At 36.1% G+C, this 22,223-nt stretch overlaps 1 non-coding gene across 2 annotated transcripts in view; it reads left to right on the top strand.

Moving 5' to 3' along the window:
- LOC106968043 (uncharacterized) overlaps nt 1-22,223 on the top strand; it is a 204,289-nt gene that overhangs the window by 89,527 nt on the left and 92,539 nt on the right. For both annotated transcript variants that reach the window (XR_008297745.1, XR_008297744.1), the window contains exon 3: nt 8,235-8,329. This is a non-coding gene — a transcript (uncharacterized LOC106968043). The remainder of the gene's footprint in view (nt 1-8,234; nt 8,330-22,223) is intronic.

The raw sequence follows: 22,223 nt of genomic DNA, 5'->3' as shown, positions 1-22,223 counted from the left end.
TCCAATCCAAATTCCTTCACATGAGCCCTTTGTGTCCAGACTGCCATGCATTGCCTTAGATTCAAATACTGCCTTAGGTTGTTAAATGACTTACTCCTGTGCAGAGAATAGAACATAACAAGCCATAAAACACATTATGTTATTAATAAACATGACAGTACCATATAAGCAAAATGTCATAAGAAATAGCATGTAAGACATTTGTTTATGAACAGAATTTTAGAGAAATAGTATATATAGAAATAACATATACAGAAAATGGCAATTCATTTCCATGCCAAGAGAATCTGTCTTTGAAAGAGTATTTCAATGACCAATTCTAGGTACTTAATTATGTTTCTAGATGTTACCTAGTTCAGAGCTAGTTTACTAGGTACTTATGTTTCTTGCACACTAGGTACTCTTGTTCCTGTTAACTGTGCTGAATAATTAACAACTCAAAGCTACATGGCTTAAAATAACAATCATTTGTTTTCTCAGAGGGTTTCCTGCCAGTATTATCATTTTTTTTAATAGTTCCATTTGGCTTCCCATTGAAATCATCCATTTATTCAGTTTCCATAAAACCCCCAATAACCATTTAAAGATTTTTTTTTCTGTTCTTGGCTCCTCTCAAAATCATACAGTTTTAAAAACTAAATTTGATTTCAGTGAAAATAATTTCCCTCCCCATGCCTATCCCCAGGAATTACTAAGGAACTGGAACTGTGTCCATTTGTTTTATTTGATAGGCTCATAATTTTATCCCTAGGAAATGGGTAGCCTGCTATAGATCAGATGATACAGAACCCTTGTCACCATCTTCTCTCCAAGTTAAAGTAATGCAAATTAGCAATGATAAGAGTGAAGGAAACTTTGTTTTTTAATGGAGATAATCAAATACAGTTTTCAAATGACTCTACTATGCTTGCTTGCTTGTTTGTTTGTTTTTTATTATCAGTAGTTAAATATCCTATAGGTAATGTGAAATCACTTCATGCGCAAATTAAAGTCATAATGCAGTAACTTTTTAGGTTGTTTTGTTTATTAAATATTACGGTGTCAATTTTTGCCATCGATACAGGTATACATACTAGGTACAAAAAACACTTCTAAAGTTTATACTTCTAGCCACAGTGTCCTTGAGAGCTTTTTTGTTTTCAAAATTTGATCTTAACAAGATATGTTACCTATTCACCTAGAAAATAAGTATTTTTCTATTGTGTGGCCTCAATTTTTTTTATTGAAGCATAAATAGCATACAGTGTTATATTAGTTTCAGGTGTACAATAAGATTCAACAATTCTATGTATTAGTGCTCATCATGTTAAGCATACTTGTAATCCCCTTTATTTGTTTCATCCATCTACCCAGCCACCTCCTCTCTGGCTACCACCAGTTCTTTATTTTTAAGAATCTGGTTTGTTTGTTTGTCTTTTGTTATTGTTCATTTCTTTCTTAAATTCCACATATGAGTGAAAATCATACGGTAATTGTCTTTCTCTAATTGACTTATTTCACTTAGCATTATACACTTTAGATCCATCTGTGTTGTGGCAAATGGCAAAATTTCATTCTTTTTGGCTGAGTAGTATTCCATTGTGTGTGTGTGTGTGTGTGTGTGTGTGTGTGTATACACACACACACACCACATTTACTTTATTCATTTATTTATCAGTGAACACATGGGCTGCTTCCATATCTTGGTATTGTAAATAATGCTGCAATAAACATAGGGGTATGTGTATTGTTTCAAATTACTGTTTTTGTTTTCTTTAGGTAAATACTCAATGGTAGAATTCTTGGACCATATGGTATTTCTATCTTTAATTTTTTGAGGGACCTTTATACTGTTTTCCACTATGGTTGCTCTAGTTTACATTCCCACCAACAGTGCAAGAGTTCGTTTTTCTCTACGTCCTTGCACATACTTGTTCTTTGTCGTGGTTTTTGTTTTTGTTTTTGTTTCTTTCTTTTTTGTTCTTTGCCATTCTGATAGGTATGAGGTGATATCTCATTGTGGTTTTGATTTGCATTTCCCTGATGATTAGGGATACTGAGCATCTTTTCATGAGTATGTTGGCCATTTGCCTGTATTCTTTGGAGAAATTTCTGTTCATGTCTTCTGCCCATTTTCAATTGGGTTATTTGAGGGGTTTGGTGTTGAATTGGATAAATTCTTAATATATATATACATATATATATTCTTTATATATATAAATTCTTTGTATATATAATATATATTATATATATATATATATATATGTATATCGCAAATATCTTCTCCCATTCAGTAGGTTGTTTTGTCATTTTATTAATGGTTTCTTGCACTGTGCAAAACCTTTGTATTTTACTGTAGTCCCAATAGTTTAATTTTGCTTTTGTTTCCCTCAGGAGACATACTTAGAAATATATATCGGGGTACCTGGGTGACTCAGTCTGTTGAATGTTCAACTTCAGCTCAGGCCATGATCTTGTGGCTTGTCAGTTTAAGCCCCCCATCAGGCTTGCTGCTGTCAGTCTATCAGCACGTAGCTTGCTTCAGATCCTCTGTCTCTCTCTCTCTGCCCCTCCCCCACTTGTGCTGTCCCAAAAATAAATACTAAAAAAAAAAAAAAAAAACCCATGTTTCTAGGGAAGATGTCAAAGAAATTACAGCCTATCTTTTCTTCTAAGAGTTTCATGGTTTCAGGTCTCATATTTAGGTCTTTAATCCATTTTTGGGTTTATTTTTGCATATTATGTGAGGAAGTGGTCTGGTTTCATTCTTTTGCATATAGGTGTCCAGTTTTCCCAGCACTATCTGTTGAAGAGACCATCTTTTTCTCCATTGTATGTTCTTGCCTCCTTTGTCATAGATTAATTGGCCATAAATGTGTGGGTTTATCTCTAGGTTGTCTATTCTGCTCCACTGATGTTTGTGTCTCTTTCTGTGCCAGGACCACCCTGTGTTCATTACTACAGCTTTGTAGTATATCTTGAAATCTGGGACTGTGATACCTCTAGCTTTGTTTCTCTTTCTCAAGATTGCTTTGGCTGTTCAGAGTCTCTTGTGGTTCCATGCAAATTTTAGGATTATATGTTCTAATTCTGTGAAAAATGTTATTTGTATTTTGATAGAGATTGCACTGAATCTATAGATTGTTTTGGGTAGTTTAGACATTCAAGTGCAGCCTCAATTTAACTTATAATTACTTCAGTCTATTACCTTAGCAACAATATGTATGTATGTATGTTTGTTTGTTTGTTTGTTTGTTTGTTTTGAGACAGAGATCATGGTGAGGAGGACAGAGAGAGAGGGAGAGAGAGAATTCCAAGAAGGCTTTGCACTGTCAGTGTAGAACACAATGTGGGGTTCAAACCCATGAATGTGGAGATCATGAGCTGAGCTGAAACCAAGATCCAGCCACTTAACCGATTGAGCCACCCAGGTGCTCTCCCTTAGCAACAAATTTTAGATAAATATATTAAAATCTCTATATGTCAGAACCAAAAATGTCTCCTGGGGGAAGCAGAACACTTTTTTTTTAATTTTTTTTAACGTTTTTATTTATTTTTGAGAGAGAGAGACCAAGCAGAAGCAGGGGAGGGGCAGAGAGAGGGAGACACAGAACCGGAAGCAGGCTCCAGACTCTGAGCTGAGAGCAGACATGTGGGGCTCAAACCCGTGAACCACAGATCATGACCTGAGCCAAAGTTGGATGCCCAACCAACTGAGCCACCCAGGTACCACACTTTTTTTGTTAATGTACTCTTGGTGTGCTTAGGGTAATCAGTATAAATCTATTGAAATACAATATTTTCATTTCTTCTTTGGATTTTATAAATTTTTCTTTACAAATAGGACCGGCTATATCCACAATAAGTTGTTTCCCTGGTCATTAAGAAAATTATTTAAAATACTGACTATAAATATTTACAACAATAATAATATTTACTTACAGACATTATTATTGAAATACATACATTTATTCTATGCTACCATGTACCAGGATGAGCACCAATTCTATACAAATATCAATTTTAATCACCAAAACTACAAGATAATCATTGCCATTTCTCATATTCTCTAGATCCACAACTAAAGGCTTAAAGAGCCATAAATAATCTCACAATGTCTCTAATAAGTATTTGTCTGCTGATTATCTGCTACTTCACAAGGCTGGAAATGTTTCATGAAAATTAGAGCTAGCAAATTACTGAATGCAGTTACATCTTAAAATACATAAAATTATATGTCAAAATAAAATTCATAATGAAGCTAATACAAACACACTTGCATTTGGGTAATTCCAAAAGCTGAAAAAGTGCTCATGATTTGTGCTAGTTCATGAAAATTATTTGGATAAATTTCTCATCCAGCTTGTATTAGGGACTACTATTCCAAAGATAAAGATCATAGAATTCTAAACCAAAGAAACTCCAAAATTCACATTCCTAACCCCAAATGGTAGGAGGGGTGGGGAGGGAGCTTAAATTTTAAGCCATCTATATTGCTGCTCTTCTACAAATATTTGTTATTTTCTATTTTCTTAAAAACTCTCAGGGAAGTTTTTTTTTTTTTTTTATCCATGACAAAAGTCTATCTTAGGGCTTCATTGCTTTAGGACTTTCTTATTTCTGATACAAATTTCTTCTTAGTTTTAGCATCTTCTACTTAAGCCTACAACATTAATCAATCTACCCAGTGCCATGTTTAAAATAATTTTAACCTACTCTATTTTAAATTTTTACACAATCAATTACTTAGGTCACAGTTGGATTAAATGATAATAATTTTCACTGTCCACCTCACATCACTGAAGTGCCATAAAAATAAAAATATGACCCAGAGTTAAAGACTTGAAATTTAAAAAGGTTATTTAAATCAAAGTTATAAGAGATTGTTATGGTAATTTATTTTATACTATTATCACTTTATCATATTTTTTAGATAGGACTCACCTCTTTGTGCTGACAAATCATATAAAAAATTAATAATAGTAAAAGAAAAATGCAGTGTGTAACAAATAAACTGCTTCCCACTCAGAAACCTCCCTAAAATGTCACTAAAGGAATTGAAAGTCACTTATTAAACATTTATAATGGGCCAAGTTATGTTCTAGGTACTTGGGTTTCAGCAGCAAACGTAACAGATGAAATCCTCTGTTCTCATGTTTTTGTTTGAGGAAACAGACATTAACAAGGTATATATGTCAATCAGATAGTATGTTTAAAAATCACTGGACATTGGGTAGATAGGAAGGTCAGCTTCAGCCAATACCACCAGTTTATGAACGTAATTGTCACCATCTGCTCCTGCTGGCAGTTCATGAGAATTCTAGTTGCTCCACATCCTTGCTAACAGTTGGTATTATCTATCTTTTTATTTTTAGCTGTTTTGGTCAGTGTGAAGTAGTATTTTATTTTGATTCTAATTTACATTTATCTGATTACTATTTAACTTGAGTCCTTTGCTGGCTATTTGGATATCCTCCTCTGAAGTGCTCGCCCAGTATTTGTATTGGGCTATCTTGTCTTTTTCTTATTGAATTGCAAGAACTTATAACATATTCTGAATATAAACTTTGTTACAGAGGTTTCAAATATCTTATCCAACTACATGAGTTTCTTTTTCACTCTATTAGTGTCTTTCCATGAGCAGAAGTCCTAAATTTTAACAAAGTCCAATTTTTCAAATTTTTCCTTTTATGATTAGAATCATATTGTGTTTATTTGAAAGATCTTTACCCCCAAATAATGAAGCCATTATCCTGTTTTCCTCTATAATATGTATTATTTTGTCTTTCACATTTATGTCTACAATCCATTTAAAATTAGTAAATTTAATGTATGAGATACAGTTCAAAATTACTTCTAAATTGATACCCAACTGGCCCAGCATCACTTATTGGGGGGGGGGGGTAGAGGAGGAGAGGGGGAAACGAATGCAAACAAACCTTGTCCCAATGCTGTGGCACTTAGTGTTAAGAAAGATTTATTAAGGTAGGAGAAATCTCAGCCAGTTTGAATGCTGAACAGAAAATCCAGGAGAGAGAGGGGAAAACTGATGATGTGAGAAAGAACAGACAATGAACTGGGGTAGGCTACCATGGATGTGAATTCAGTACAAACAGGTGGTGGCCTTGGTTAAACACATAGACATTCATTAATAATATCAATATTAATGATGATAACTGGTAACACCTTATTTATCATGAGCCAGGTAGTCACTGTTCGAAGGACTTCACACACACAGATACATATATATGTATGGTTATGAACCCATATATATCTAGGTATGTATTTTTGTGTTTAATTATATATAAACTCAGGTATATTCTGTTTATATAAATTTAATTTTCTAACAACGTTGTATATGTATATATGTATAACTATATTATTTTATGTACGTACAATGTTAGAGAATATATGTGAGAATACAATTATCGCATTCTACATTATATGTACTTAAAAGTACTATGAGATACTGATTTTATCCAAGAAGTATCAGAGACAGAGAATACTTAAGTAATTTGTCTTGACTGGTAAAGCTGGAGTTTAAATCCAGGCAGACATATCCAAAATTTGTAGAATTAAACTACTATGCTTTATTTGTGCATAGATATTTTTTTGGCTAGTTTAGTCAACAGTGAATTAACAAATATTTATTAAACATCTGTAATTAATAGTCATTTAACTCACACATCTCATTTTACATATTTTCCTGTCTTTTGAAACATGTCCTACTAACCAAGCTTAAAATAAATGATTGCATTTCTTATGTGGTTTTCATAAATTTAACTGCTAAAATTAATATGAGAAATAAATGTGCTCAATCACTTTGAATTTCCTATGTGATGTATTTAAAGGAAAAGGAGAACATTCTTCTTTTATCTGAGCTCTGTCATTCAGAAAAACACATGCTAATAACAGATTCACCTTTCAAAATTCCACTTATGGTTGTATCCTGCTTTACTTAAAACATGAATTGAAAACCGTGCGGGACGAATCCAAACACTACAATGATTTTCTCTCTAACCACGTGCAAAGTTGCACTGGTGCTACTTGTTTAATATCTTGTTTGGATGAAACATATACATGGTTTTAGTATTTAAAATGTGTATTTAAAAAATACACTGCAGACTCTAACGTCAGCATAATATTTGTGGGGGTTTGCAGCAGCAAAGTCCAAATAAGCTCCTTACCCTTCTAACCTCTGGAAAACAACAGCATGGTGCACATCAGACTTTATGTTTCTCTGTTGCCCATTAAAACACTGCCATATATCAGACAGTTCAGTGCAATTCAGACCAATGCAGTCAGAATGAAGCTTGAACTTGTGTTTAATGTCATCTAGGTTTGAATCACTTCCCCTAGATGACCCCAGAATTTTTCTGAGGCTTCTCATTTATGTGTCCTTTAAAAATATATACATTGGTCATTGTATTTCATGATTTAAAAATACTGTTGCCACTAGAGAGTTGCTAAATATACCACACATGCACTGCCAATTTTCAAAGCAGGGAGACAACATTCCAAGTAAGAGAAAAGCCCAAAGATAAGAATGAACATGTCACAGCATGTTGGGAAAACATGAGGCAATATGCTTAGCTGGTGGATAAAAAAATGGGGGTGGGGGGAAGCAGTAGGACTTGTGTGGAGTCAGATTAAGATTATAAAGTTCTGGAAATTAAATTGAGGTGTTTAATATTTAAATCTAATAATTCATTGAGTGCTTAATTTAGCAGGCACATGACTATTTATTAATGATTTAGAGTTGAACAAGGTATGATAGCTGCTCTCAAGGAGCTCAGAATTTCATGGAGAAAAGACGCACGAGAACAATGCAGTATAGTATCGTGACAGCTATAAACAAGACACATTTAAGTGAGGACTTAAAGGGAGGGTTTATTCATTCTTCCTCAGAAAATGAGAGGAGCAATACTTCACAAAACAGGTTCCAGTTAGTCTGAGTGTTGAAGAATAAGTGATGGTATATTGTGAATTTTGTGAAAGGGATCAAGAGTTATAAAAACCCAGAGGCAGATATTTCAATTCAGATAGCACATCGTCAGATTATAGTTTTGCTGTGCTCTCCTCTCTAAATATTGCAATGGCAGATAAAAAAGGTTTTTAAAAAATAAAATTTCAGACAGAAACATGTTCATATTTAACCAGAACAAAAAATTGTAGAGGCAGCTGTTGGCTTCGGCCAATGTCTTCTAGACTCTGATCCCAGAAACAGACTGAGGCATTCAATTTCTCTTTTACAGGGTATGTATGTATAGCAGGTGACAGAACCATGTTCATTATATTAGATCAGAAACCAGATGGGCTGCTCCAACCTGTGGGAAAAGGCTAAAACGCTGTGAGTACCTGTTGTGATTACTTCTTAAGTGGAATTGTGAATCTGAGATGGTGAGAGACCTGTCAGCTCAGACCTGTCAGCACAGAGCCCAACGCAGGGCTAGAACCCACAAAACTGTGAGATCATGACCTGAGCCAAAATCAAGAGTCTGATGCTTAACTGAATGAGCCACCCAGGAGCCCTCATACACATGTCTTAAAACTTATTTTAAGGTGACACGAAAATAAGGATTTGATTAACAGAAGAAGCAGAACAGGAACTCTGGGGAATGTAAGGTTGCACAGCTGGTCTTTACTCTGAGTGTCTCGGCCAACTTTGAAGAAAGCACTTTGATGACTACGTGGGTGAGGGCAGAAGATGAAGTTGGAGGAACTCCCACATTTACATCCATCAGATAAAACTGGACCCTTAATGAACTCTACAGAGAGTAAGGGTGAATTAAACACATGACAAGACAAGAATAAGAATTTGACTTTCTTACCTCTGGCACTAGGTGGAAGGGGAGAAAAATAGTGCCCTTTCTCTAGAAAACTTTCAAAATTAAAAAAAAATTTTTTTAAATGTTTATGTATTTTTGAAAGATAGAGAGAGAGGGAGGGAGGGGAAGAGAGAGAGAGAGAGACACAGAATCTGAAACAGGTTCCAGGCTCTGAGCTGTTAGCACAGAGCCCAATGCAGGGCTCTAACTCATGAACAGTGAGATCATGATCTGAGCCCAAGTCAGATGCTTAACCAAACGAGCTACCCAGGCACCCCTAAACATATTTTTAATTGAGGGTAACTTACACATATTAAAGTTCACAAATACAAAGTATGCAGATATTTGAATTTCACGTTTAACCACAACAGAGATGAGGATACAGAATGTGTCCATCATCCAAGAAAATAATATGGTTCCCTTTTTCATTTATTACAGCCCCTATCCCTGGGCTAACTATGATTCTGGCTTCTAGCATTATAGATTAGTTTTGCTTGTCCTTGAGCTTCATATCAATGAAATCCTACAGCATATCCTGTATGTGTCTGACTTCCGTCACTCACTGTGACAGGCAGAATAATGGGCCACCAAAGGTATCATCAATCACTTCAGCTAAAGTCAGGAACACATTTCCTACCAGGATTTCCCATTGAATTTAAATTTGGAAGAGCCATATCAGGGCATTTTTCTTCATGAAGAAGACTCCAGTAGTAGATCGTAAAAATAAAAGATAATGAATGTGTCTCTTTCTGCTGTACTTCCGGGGTTTTATATTGTTCCTTTCACAGGTGCCTGGGTTATTATTTTACCTCTTTTGCCATAAAATCGGTATATCCCATTGCTGGATCTGTAGTTACATTTGTTTTTAAACAATCCCCTGCTTACACCCAGACCTGGTATCTAAAAAGGCCAAATGCATAACTGCCTGGCTTGCTTGGTCAATAGAGCATGAGACTCTTAGAAAGGTGAGGTGCAAGGGGGACAGATACATTTTTATAAAACTTAGCAGAGATCCATTATTTCACTCACTTGAGCCTTCATATGTTACTTAGGGGTATTTAGTGAATGGCTTATGCAACCAAGTAGTAATTATCCTTATGATTTAGGCCCATGTCAATCCAACCAAAGGATGTAAGTGGTTGAACCACAGTTAAGTTTCAATTCTTAGGACCCTTTTTGGCTCTGTGGCCACTTGAAGGTAGTACCAGACAGTCCAGCCTGAGTTGCCATTGGAGGAAAGAAAGAAGCATTAAGCCCAAGAATAGACTGGGTAGGGTCCAAAAGTTTCAAAATAGAAAGCGATCAAGAGATGATTCCTTTCTGAGAAACATCCATAGTTAGTGACCAAACTGATCATGAGAAGTCAAGAAAGATAGAATGTTTTTTAGTCCACATTTGAGGATGCTGTTTCAATGCTGATTAATACCACATGCCTGTGAATGGATAGAGGAGAGCATGGAATGTACATCAATCCCCTTGAGTATAGGTCCATTTTTGAGCAGCTTTTACAATACAAGGCACAAGTGATCACTTTGCAAAAGAACCAGAAATCTAAAAACATGAAAATGATTAGTTACAAGGGTCATAATAGTATTGCTAGAATCAGCTGATCAAACTGGAACAACAAGATGTAGCAAGAGCACTGAGAAACTACCGACAGCCCTCAGAGAGTATCAATGGTACGCTGTAGTCAGTCTTCTGGTAGCAAGCATGGGCACTTGTCCTGCCCTCTGGCCTCTCTTACCATGGATCAAATGGAGAGATCAGGCAGAGCTAACACATGGAGTGAAAACTTCTGCATTAGAAATAGAGATTCCTGTCATGTGTTTTCAGTCTATGATGGTGGATGTGTTGCCATATCTAATACAATGATGGATCCAGACAGCAATTGGGGCAGGGAAACTCATTCAGCATCTTGATCCAGTCCCTCTCTAAAACGGAGCCCTTATCCTGGGCATTTATGAGTGACCCGGATAATTCAATAAGCATCTGTGAAGTGTCTCTACAGTTCATGGCCCCAAAGAAGAGTATATTAAATCTGCTCATCTGTAGACTTCCAAGTGGAAGACCAAACAGCTAGACCATAGGTGATAGAACCAAATACTGTATAACAAAGTTCATTTAGGGGAGTGGAACTGGAACAAGTATATTAAAATCAGACAAAATGGATCTTCAGACAAAAATAATTACTAGAGATAAGGATAAATGACTCAATTGACCAAGATCATATAGCAATTTTAAACCTATATGCACATAATAACCAAGCGTCAAATTATACAAAATAAAAATTGACAGGTCTGAAATACATAGACAATACCGTGTCTTTTACTAAGAAATTTAGCAGTTGCTTGTAGTAAGAGGTTTTAGCACAATCCTTCAGTAGTGGTTATACTAAAGAAAAAAAATAGAAATAAAGATATGTAAATTTGGGGCAGTACAATTAACAAACTTCTTTTAATGGGCACATTTAGTACCATGAACCCTATAATTAGAAAGCACAAAATCTATTGAAGCACATAAGAAAATAGGCCATGTAATCAGGCCATAAGACTAGTCTCCCAAAATGTCAGTTGTGTACATCCTGCAGACCACATTCTGTGACCACAATACAATTAAGTCAGAAATACATAAAACAGCCACAATAAAAGTGACAACTGGGTTTATAAGCAATTTCTGCTAAGCATTTAGTAATATATAGCTACAATTTGTACAAGTATTTACAAATCATTGGGAAAGAAATGATATCTCCCTTATTTTGTAAAGGTGTCATAATCTGTATAACCTTTACAAAAACAATTGGTCAAGAATTAGACCCCTAAGATAGATATCTTTAGACATAAAAAACACTAAGAATGATTGTCGTTATTAGGTAATTGCAAAAAGAATAGCAAAGTGAGAGAGAAGTTTTAAAACCTATAAAACGATGGTAAACCAAAATGATCGTTAGTGCCTGTGGTTAAAGTCATAAGCCACTGATTGAAGAATAATAAAATTAATTACAACCTTATACTTAAAATGTATAAGTTAAATTATAGACAATAATAAAAAAGGCAGGACTGTTCAGTTTTAAACTCTTCTAAGGATACCAATATTTTTCCTAAGGGGCAGATAGTTGCTCTAGATTTTGTTATAAAAAATTGTGTGTGTGTGTGTGTGTGTGTGTGTGTATGTATAACCAAAATAGAAAGTGAAAAGAGAGAAAAAGAGGGAGAGGGGAGAGGGGAAAGAGAACAGAAAAGAACAGAAAAGAAAAGATCTGTAGCATTGAAACTGGAGAAAAGGAAGATATATGGGAATTTTCTTCATATCACCTTCATTTTTTCTGTATTTTATTTTTTCATATATATACCAGAGGTATGCATTTGCTGCATGTCAATAAAGGACATGCAATTAATTATTCTGTAAGATAGTTGGAGAAATAGATTGGTAATATAGGTGGGAGCAAATTCTGGAAGGTTTGGTGTGATCATGTTAAGAAGATGGAACCTTCATCAAGAGTCAATAGATTGCCACACCACGGTAATAAAGTGGAAAGTAATTTTAACAGATTTCCAACTTAGAAAGATAATTCTGATGACAAAGGGGGTGATAGATTGGGGATATGTTGAAGGTGGATAGAAGGTTATTTTAAAGTTTTAGGCAAGGTATGATGCAGACCTAAATTAAAATGTTAAGAATGAGTCAAGCAAAAGGGGTAAATGTCAAAAATTTACTTTCAAGGGCTCATTTTCTTGATTTCTCTCTGGCATAATAGCATGGCTTTATAGCACAGGAGTCATCCTTTATGCACTTCCTGTTCTGTAGTCTAGAGCATTATATTTGATTATTATCCATAATACATCTAGACATATCAAACTTCCAGCCGCCTTTCTGGAAAACTGAGTCTCGTAGTTGGCAAAAGAAAGACTAGAAGTAAGTGCTTTTCTATCATTAGTTCCTAACCTTTAGAGATGTGCAGGGTCTTTTTTTCAAGAGCCTGAAACTTTTCCACCAAATAGATTAGCAATCACTATAAAGCTTCCCAGTAAGTATGTTTCACTCAGTATCAATAGAACTCTGTATCTGTACTATGAAGTAACTGCCTTGGCTGAAATCCATCCAGTTTCATTTTCCATCCAAATATGTGTTACAATCAACACCTATAAATTTCAATAAATTTGCAATCTTGTTAAATTCATGTCTGAACCACTGAATGAAAACACAGGCAACATAGATAGGTCTGGAGAATACATTTATTTTGTAAACCAAATGCAGCAAATGTTTCTTTTTCCTCTTCACTAGGAAGTTGGGGCAATAGGGAATTGTTCTCAATTATATTAGGATTCTTTTCCATATAAATTCCAGTGGTATGTACTAGAGGGGATTAAAAAAAACCTGTTTGTGGGGGAGGGGGAAAGAAACACGATAAATTAATTAGAAATAAAATGGGGAATAGGGTGCCTGGGTGGCTCAGTCAGTTGAGCGTCTAACTGGCTCAGGTCATGATCTCACGGTCTGTGGGTTCAAGCCCTGCGTTGGGCTCTGTGCTGACAGGTCTGAGCCTGGAGCCTGCTTCAGATTCTGTGTCTCCTTCTCTCTCTGCCCCCACCCCTCCACTCTCTGTCTCTGTCTGTCTGTCTGTCTGTCTCTCTCTCTCTCAAAAATAAACATTTAAAATTTTTTTAAATAAATAAAGTAAAATGGGGAAGACCCATCAGATTATCTGGTCATTTTTTCCACAACTGAATCCACAGATTTTAAGTCCACATTTATTTGCACAGCAATAACAAATTCTATGTATATTTTATAAACATTGCCTTTACCTCACTAAAAAAGTACATAATATATATTTTTGACTTTTGAAAAATATTGCTCTTGTAGTTTGTCTTTTAGAAGCTGTAAGAGTCAAAACATTGATCAACAGCTTGAGTATACATATTTAAAAGGCATTCTCTGAGATGACTGATAAATGCCTTATTTATAATACTGGATTTTATAATAGATCATCAAACTCTTATTGACTAAATTCACAAGGTTGGTCAATAGGATAATTTGTTAACTTATATGATTTGTGGTAAAGCATTTTAAGTAGCTAGCTTATATTTAGACTCAAGGCTAGTTTATAGATGATGCTGAATTATTTTAATATATTCGTGGCATCTAATTTCCCTGTAGAAAGGGAGATGAATACCTGTGCCCAAACGCTGCACCTACTCTCATGGATGTGCACGTGAGTGCGTGTGAGCACACACACATAAGTACGCACACACACTCACCCGCCTTACCCAGGCTTGATTCAATCTCTTTTGCCCTCTTGCGTGCCTTATGGTGCTGTCACAGTCTCATAAAATTTGCTTCTCTAAATACTACTTTGCTGTGTTAACCCTGGGTCTTAAGTTAATGTATTATTTCTTTAGAAGTTTTAATAATGCTGATTAAGCCTGGAAGACATTCTGCCCTTGTCCAGTAAATGAATTAGTCTAAGCTAGAGAACTACTTTATTTTTCTTATCTCCAGATTCTTGGTAGTAGGGGGCATCTATCATAGCAGAAGTCACTGTTCCATGGTAAAGAGAAAAAAAGAGACCACCAGTAACAATGGATCAGAATCACAGGAAATAGGACCATGACAAATCTTTCCCTATTAGGTGTCAGTGTTATTGATAGTTTCCTTGAAAACCCTGTTCTCTCTGCTGCCTTTGTAATGATGCAAAATTTTGGCACGTAGTCAATTTCCCAAGCATACATCCCTATTCAAGAGAATGTACTCACTGGCTGATCCAGGTATACACACACATTTTTAAACTCCAAGTCCTGGATGTTTGAGATCATTGGATCTCAAACTTACCAAGGCAAAAAGTTCAAAGCTTTTGTCAAAAGTTTTCTGTATTCGACAAAACATATATTAATATACTGCATGCTTCGTGTATTACGTTTAAATGTATTTGGATGCCACAAGCAATTAATAACATAAAAATTGCTTAAAGCATTGCTAAACACATAGCAGTATGTTTAACTGTGTTTTAAAAAATAATACGGGCTAAAAGTACAACTTTTTTCCTGAATATTTTAATTAAAAAGGCCCCTCTTGGGATACCTGGGTGGCCCAGTTGGTTGAGCATCTGACTTTGGCTCAGGTCATGGTCTCCTGGTTTGTGGGTTTGAGCCCCACGTCGGGCTTGTTGCTGTCCATGCAGAACCCACTTCAAATCCTCTGTCCCCCCTCTCTGCCCCTCCCTGGCTTGTGTACTCTCTCATGCTCTCTGGCTCGCTCTCTCTCTCTCTCTCTCCCTCCCTCTCTCTCTGTCAAAAATAAACATTAAAAAAAAATGTTAAGGCCCCTCTTGCTGGAAAATATTTGGAATCATTTCCAAATCTCATTTTATAATAGCAATTAACACTATTTTGCAGCTTTTAGTTGACTACTTCTTACAGTATTGCCTCATCAGGATCCACATACCCCATTTTGCTACTTTCTTTCACTAACAACCATTTCTTCTAATCTCAGAACAAGCAAAGACATTAACCTGTGTCATCCCATCTTGAAGAAATTCCACTTAAGAAGTGATCTCTAGGATATAGGATTTTTCTCCAAAAGCAGCATCTTCACTACTGAATCCCAAAGCATGTGACACAGAATAGAATAATGATGGATTGACAACTCTTCAGGGTCTCCTTCAAATATATATGTGCCTTAGAATCTTAGAAACAGGGAGTCAGAATATTGTGATAATTTTAATGTCTCTGTTGCTAACTCACAGTGAGATTTTCCCTGTCAGAAGCTCAGTTTTCTCATCTCTGTAGTAGTAGTAGTAATGATAATATAAAATTAACATTTTTTGAGCAATTGCAGCATGGCAGTCAAAGTTACAGTATTTTTCTGAGTTTATAAGGCAAGTTCATATCAGCTCACTTGCTATAACAGTAAGCTCATGAGGGGTGAGATTTGGTAACATATTAAAAGGATTAATTTAATTTTCTAAAGCTTACCTTACAGAGAAGATGAAGCACATTTTTTCCTATGGCAATAACCTCTAGGAAGCTATGTGCAAAAGGTAAATCACTGGCACAAGAATAAAGGATCACTAATGGTGGCAGAGCTAAAATCAGATGGTAATAAAAGTAACTCAGAGAGCTGGAAATCTGAATGGTCAGGGAGTAGCACTAAACCACCCTTGTCTTCAGGAGTCACTCCGCAGCTTCAGAATATTACTATGGAGACGTCTGTCTAACCATTTGAATAGCTTGACCTTGAGGTGCCTGGGTAGTTCAGTGGGTTAAGTGTCTGACTTCAGCTCAGGTCATGATCTCGCAGTGAGTTCAAACCCCGTGTCTTGAGCCCTATGTCAGGCTCTGTGCTGACAGCTCGGAGCCTGGAGCCTAATTCAGATTCTGTGTCTCCCTCTGTCTCTCTGACCCTCCCCTGCTCACATTCCATCTCTCTCTCTCAAGAATAAATAATATTAAAAAAACTTTTTTTGATCGATTGGCCTTTCCTGACTCTGCGGCTAATGTGTAGAAGAAGGAAATTCATAATATAACAAACAGATCAAAGCAGTAATTGGACATTTTTATTTTAATTAAAGAGAGATGTATTTATTATACATTTTACAAATGTTCGAAAAGTGCTAAATTGAAAAGTAAAAGTACCACCTATTGGACCTGTCATCCTACTTCATTGAGGTCACCATTTTATTTGAGGTGTTCTCTCACTCTATTCACATATATGAAAAATATATAAATATACAGAAAAGGAAATCAAAATATGAAATATAGAAACCTGTTTTATTAATTTAAAATATGTGTTGGGATACTTTTCCATGTCAATATATATAAATATATGTTTTTTTTAATATTTATTTATTTTTCAGACAGAGAGAGACAGAGCATGAATGGGGAAGGGTCAGAGAGAGGGAGACACAGAATCTGAAACAGGCTCCAGGCTCTGAGCTGTCAGCACAGAGCCTGACGCGGGACTCGAACTCACGGACCGCGAGATCATGACCTGAGCTGAAGTCGGCCCCTTAACCGACTGAGCCACCCAGGCGCCCCTTCCATGTCAATATATATAAAATGATCTCACCGTTTAAGGCTGCATGATATTACATTGCATGGATGGATCATCAATGCCATAATTAAATTCATCAATTTAATAGTGAAAGACGTTTGTGCTGTTTCCACCACAACATTGCTACAGCAAACATTCTTATAATTCTTATCAATGTCTGCAAGTGTACTCAGGTGATAAGTTTCTGAAAGTGGAATTGCTGTGTCAGAACCAATTCATCAGTGGATACTATCAAACTTCAAAAATTTTACCCATCAGTATAAGTATAAAAATTGTGTTTTTATTATAGTACTAACTTTCAACTTTCATTTTTTAATTGCTAATGTTGATGCAGCATTAAATGCCATGTGAATATTAAAGAATTATTCAGTTCATTCATGTTCATTACCATAGCAACTCACATAATAAAAAGTAGCAAGCAGTTTCAACCAAAAAGATGGCAAGAATAAGCCTGCACATGCCACACTTTCACCAACTTAAAATTGTTTGCTCTCAAAGATGCCATTATGAACTTCTTTTCCTATGGACTCTTGGCATAAATGACATGATTTGTAGACTTTAAGAAGTAATGTTATAAAGATAAAAGTACTCTCCAGAAAGAGACAAGTAAAAGAGAAATATGTAACCAGTGGGTTTAGAGGAACTTCACTTAAGCTTTGTGTTCAGAGTGGCTCATCCCAGGTATAATTAAATACTCTTTATGTATTAAGTTGAACCATATGAAATTGCCATTGTCATAGGTCAAAGTGGTCACAGGGCAGCAATTGCAAATGACTTGGCCTGATAAAATCAGTAATGCCAGAAACTACAGTAGTGGTCAAGATACTTTAAAAGAGGATGCTAAAATTCTACCAACTCAAATCCCATGTTCTGGGTACTAGAACTAATCCCCGTTGTGCCATAATTCAAACTACCTCTGTGCCATTACTCATTTGTGCTTCCTGCTTAGTATTCCAATTTAGTTTTCATTTGGCGTGTTGCCATACTTCTTTAAGCTTCAGTTCAAAACCCACTCGCTCTGTGGGATCTTCTGCACTATGCCTAGCCTTTAGTCTTTTCTAATCCCATCTCTACTCACTTTCTGTGATGTTAAAGTAACTATGAATACCCAGCTTAACTAAAGAGGTATCTTGGTGAGCTTGTGTGGCTCAGTTGGTTGAGCGACCAATTTCAGCTCAGGTCATGATCTTGGGGTTCATGGGACTGAGCCCCACATCGGGCTTTGCCCTCACAGCTCAGAGCCTGCTTTAGATTCTCTCTCTCCTTCTCTCTCCCCTCCACCCCTCTAAAAATTAAATAAACATTAAAAAAATAAAGAGTTCTCTTATAAACAGATATGGCTTTTGTTTTTTCTTGGATATCTTTATATGTTCCTTTAATTTCAGCTTTTTCCTGTGAAAAAAATTTTTTATAAAAAATTTTGAATGAGTTCTTCATAACATGAGTTAAAAATCAGCTGGAAATAAAATTAATTTCTGGGAGCAGGGAATATAAGTGGACAGTGTATTAGTGACATAGTGACTCCTTTGACTGAGTCTTCACATAAGTTCCAACATTTGGGTCCAGCCTCAATGTATTCACATTGGATACAAAGATCACAGTTGCACCTAGGGAGGTCTGGGAGAACCTTCATGCCCAGTCATGGGAATGACTTATCCCCATGTTTTTATGCAAACTATAATACTATATACTTAATTCTCATATGAGGATATGTTCTTCCATATCCATCTTCTACATTTCTTTGTCTAGCCATATATCTGTGGGCTGTGTCTCCTGGGCTTCCTTGCCCTTTCTGGCTTCTGGTTGAATTGAGCAAATAGCAGGTACCCACAAGGGAACAGAGTACTGGAGGACATACAGTTTTATACATTTATGTTCGAATCTCCCACACCTTCTGAACTCTGGGTGATGGCTTAGCAGTGCCAAAGTTCTCTACCAGTTTCTGTCATGGAACTGCTTTTCCACTGCTGTCTTTCCAGATTCTGGCAACAATATTTTCTCCCCTGGAGCCTTCAGGCCAAGAGATTTTAAGATATCCTTGCTGTTGCTAGTATCTGGGCATTTTGCCATTCCTTATCAGTTCCTTCATCCATGCATACACCTCTGTAATATAAATGTGCCCTTCATTAGGCTCCTTTCAGTTCAACTCTTTGAATATGCTATTGGCTTCTTTCTTGGACTCTTACTGATACAAATGAACATTTGGTATAGGTGTGTGACCTAATCATTATTTTCAAGTGCTTGAACCTGAACACCGTCAGCATTACTCCAATTATTCTCATCCACAGTCATTGTGTTTTCATTACTTAAAGTATACACTTTCCTGAACTACATTATGATTTTCCTGATGCCAGGTATTCTGTCTTATAACTCTTTGTGCTTCTGATTCAGAGCATAATTCACATTAAAAATATATTAAAATTATATTAAAATGATGCTGACAAGAAAAAAAAGGCAGTGGATTTTGAAATTCATTTGAAAATTATATATTTTGAAATGTTCCCCAATATTTCACTAATATTATATAGGTGGATTATGAAAATAGTGACATTGACCTTTAGAGCAGAAAAGGATAGTGACTTTGAACTGACATAGTTCAAAGAAGTTCAACTTTGTATTTAATTAAAAACAAAACATTTTTCCTTCTTAAAGTCCCATTTATTTTAAGATAATTTATGCAAATTTAAGTTTGGAAAATTTCAAAGAGTCTTTTAAATAGATTTTACAAAGATGGCTTATTGCTTTCTAAATGTCCAAAGCTATTTTATGAATGTTAAGATTGTATTCAATTTTCTTTGGATCTCTAATTATTGCTTAAGTTTAGACATCCTGCCTACTGCAAAATGCCATTTTACAAGCTCCTCTTTAGCTCACAGTGCTATGCTAAGCATTGGGAATTCAAAAAGTAAATCACAGTTCTGACATCAAGAAGTTCTAAACCTTATTTCCAGGATGAAAGCAGGACCCCCAACATAGCCTAAAATGGTCAAGGATGTCTTCTAGAAGAAGAGACCTCAGTTCATATTTGAAGCATAAATAGAAGTTGGTCTTCAGAAAGGGCTAATAAATTGGGTGCACTTTGAAGCTATATCCTTCAAATATCTGACAACATTTCCAGGCATGTTGCTGAGTGGTTAGGAGCCCAGAGTCTGGGCTCAGCTTCCCAAGTTCATAACATGACTCTGCTCTTACTAGCTGTGTGACATTGGCGAAGTTACTTAAACTCTATGGGCTTCAGTTTCCTCATCTATAAAACAGGGATTATAGTAATAGCTCCAACCTCATAGATATTTTATGAGGATTAAAAATAATTAGAGTAGTTCCTCCACGTAGTAAATGCTAATCAGAGATGGCCGTTACCATTTATTTTCAGAAGCTGGCTAAGCACTCTCTGTGTGATGCTCACAGAAGTATCCAGCCACTCCTCTGTTGTCCTGAATAGTCCAGCTCTGTCCTAAGTTTTCTTTCACACAGAAAATCAAAATCCTTGCATTTGCCTGGACCTACTGTCTTTAGAAAGCAGTTTAATACTCTTGTTTTTAGATGTTGCCTCTTGGGAGCCTCACCCTCATTCCCATCCCTGGTGTTCGGTGTTCCTTTTGACTATATTTTATTCTTCTTGGTAAATCCAATATTTTCTTCTGCCATGTTCCTGGTTCAGTGATGATGTCTCGTTCCACATAGGTTGGGACCCTAGTGACAGTCTGACAGGCCTGCCACCCAGGAGCTGTGCAAATCCCATAGTATATGTCCATGAGCAAGGAAAGTGAAAAAGAAGAAGAGGGTAGGATGAAGGGGAGGGTCTTAGCATGAAAAACAGAGGGGATTGATTTTTTTTTAAGTAAAGTACTTCAAGTTGGACTCAACTATATCTTTAGGTTTGCTCGTTAGTCCTAAGACACTCACAAATTTCTGTTTGGTCACAGTGGGCAAAGTGGGCAGCCCCATGTAAATATGGGGTAATTGACCCTTGAGCACATACTTGCCCCATCATAACTCCCTAGTTCGTTTTTACACCACAGTGAAATCTCAGAGTTGTTTTTTTTTTTTTTGTCTGACCGACCCTAGAAGTCATATATTTGTATGCATCTGGCAAGGTACATGCTTGCATTAAAAAAAAACCTACTTCATCAAAATAAACTATTCAGGAAGAAGGATTTCATAATTCCTATTCATCTCAACTCCTATACCCAAGAGAGGCCCAGAGCAGACCCTGAAAAACATGCTCATTAAAAGATTGAATGAATGAGTTAATCATTTCCCTCCCCAAAAAAGTGAGTGGGTCTCCCATTTTTTAGTTTATACGGAGAATTAATTCTTTTCCCAAAGCTTCCAACTCAGACTGTGTTTAACACTCCATTAAACAAGGGAAAGCAAGCCTTGTCATTGCAAGAGTAGTTTGCAAAATTTCTCTTCCTACAAAAGGGAAAGCAATCAAAAACAGCAAAAGGTGGGAAATGTAGGTAATTATTTGTCCCATGCAGATTACTATTCTCCACCATGAAGAGAACAGCATGTCCTCTCACTACAAAATAGTTGAGATCCAGCATCTCAAAACAAATCTTTCCCCATCAACCAACAGCATTTGGTCGAGATTTGTATGCATATTCCAGGCCATACAATGTGAAGCCACAGAGTAGATATTGGTCAAGAAAATGGAGGCCTGTATTTTTGTATCCTTTAGGTAAATATTTAATAGTGTAATTGCCAGATCATAGGGTAGTTCTAGTTTTAGTTTTTTGAGCATTCCAATGTTTACAGCAGCATTATCAACAATAGCCCAACTATGGAGAGAGCCCAAATATCCATTGACTGATGAATGGATAAAGATGATATGGGGTGTGTGTTTGTGTGTGTGTGTGTGTGTGCGTGTGTGCGTGTGTACACACACATGCACACACACACTGGAATACTACTCAGCCATTAAGAAGAATGAAATCTTGCCATTTTCAATGGCATGGATGGAGCTAGAATATATTATGCTAAGCGAAATAAGTCATTCATAGAAAGACAATACCATATGCTTTCACTCAAATGTGGAATTTAAGAAACAAAACAGAGAATATATGGGAAGCAGGGGAGGGGAACAGCAGGAAACAAACCACAAGAAGCTCTTCACGATGGAGGGAGGTGAGTGAGAGATCAGCCAGATGGGTGATGGGTACAAAGGAGGGCACTTGTGATGAGCACTGGTTGCTGTATGTAAGTGATGAATCACTGAATTCTCCTGAAACCAATATTGCACTGTATATTAACTAACTAAAATTTAAATTAAAAAAAGGAAAAAAGAAAAAAGGAGGCCTGGGAGTTAGGCTTAGTTTTAGAAAATATACTACAAGTATATAAGCATCATTATTGCCGGGAAAATAT

Source organism: Acinonyx jubatus, chromosome C2 (assembly GCF_027475565.1).
Source record: "Acinonyx jubatus isolate Ajub_Pintada_27869175 chromosome C2, VMU_Ajub_asm_v1.0, whole genome shotgun sequence".
Taxonomy (NCBI): Eukaryota; Metazoa; Chordata; class Mammalia; order Carnivora; family Felidae; genus Acinonyx; species Acinonyx jubatus.
The sequence above is the reverse complement of the archived record's forward strand: the minus strand, read 5'-3'. Positions and strand labels throughout refer to the sequence as shown.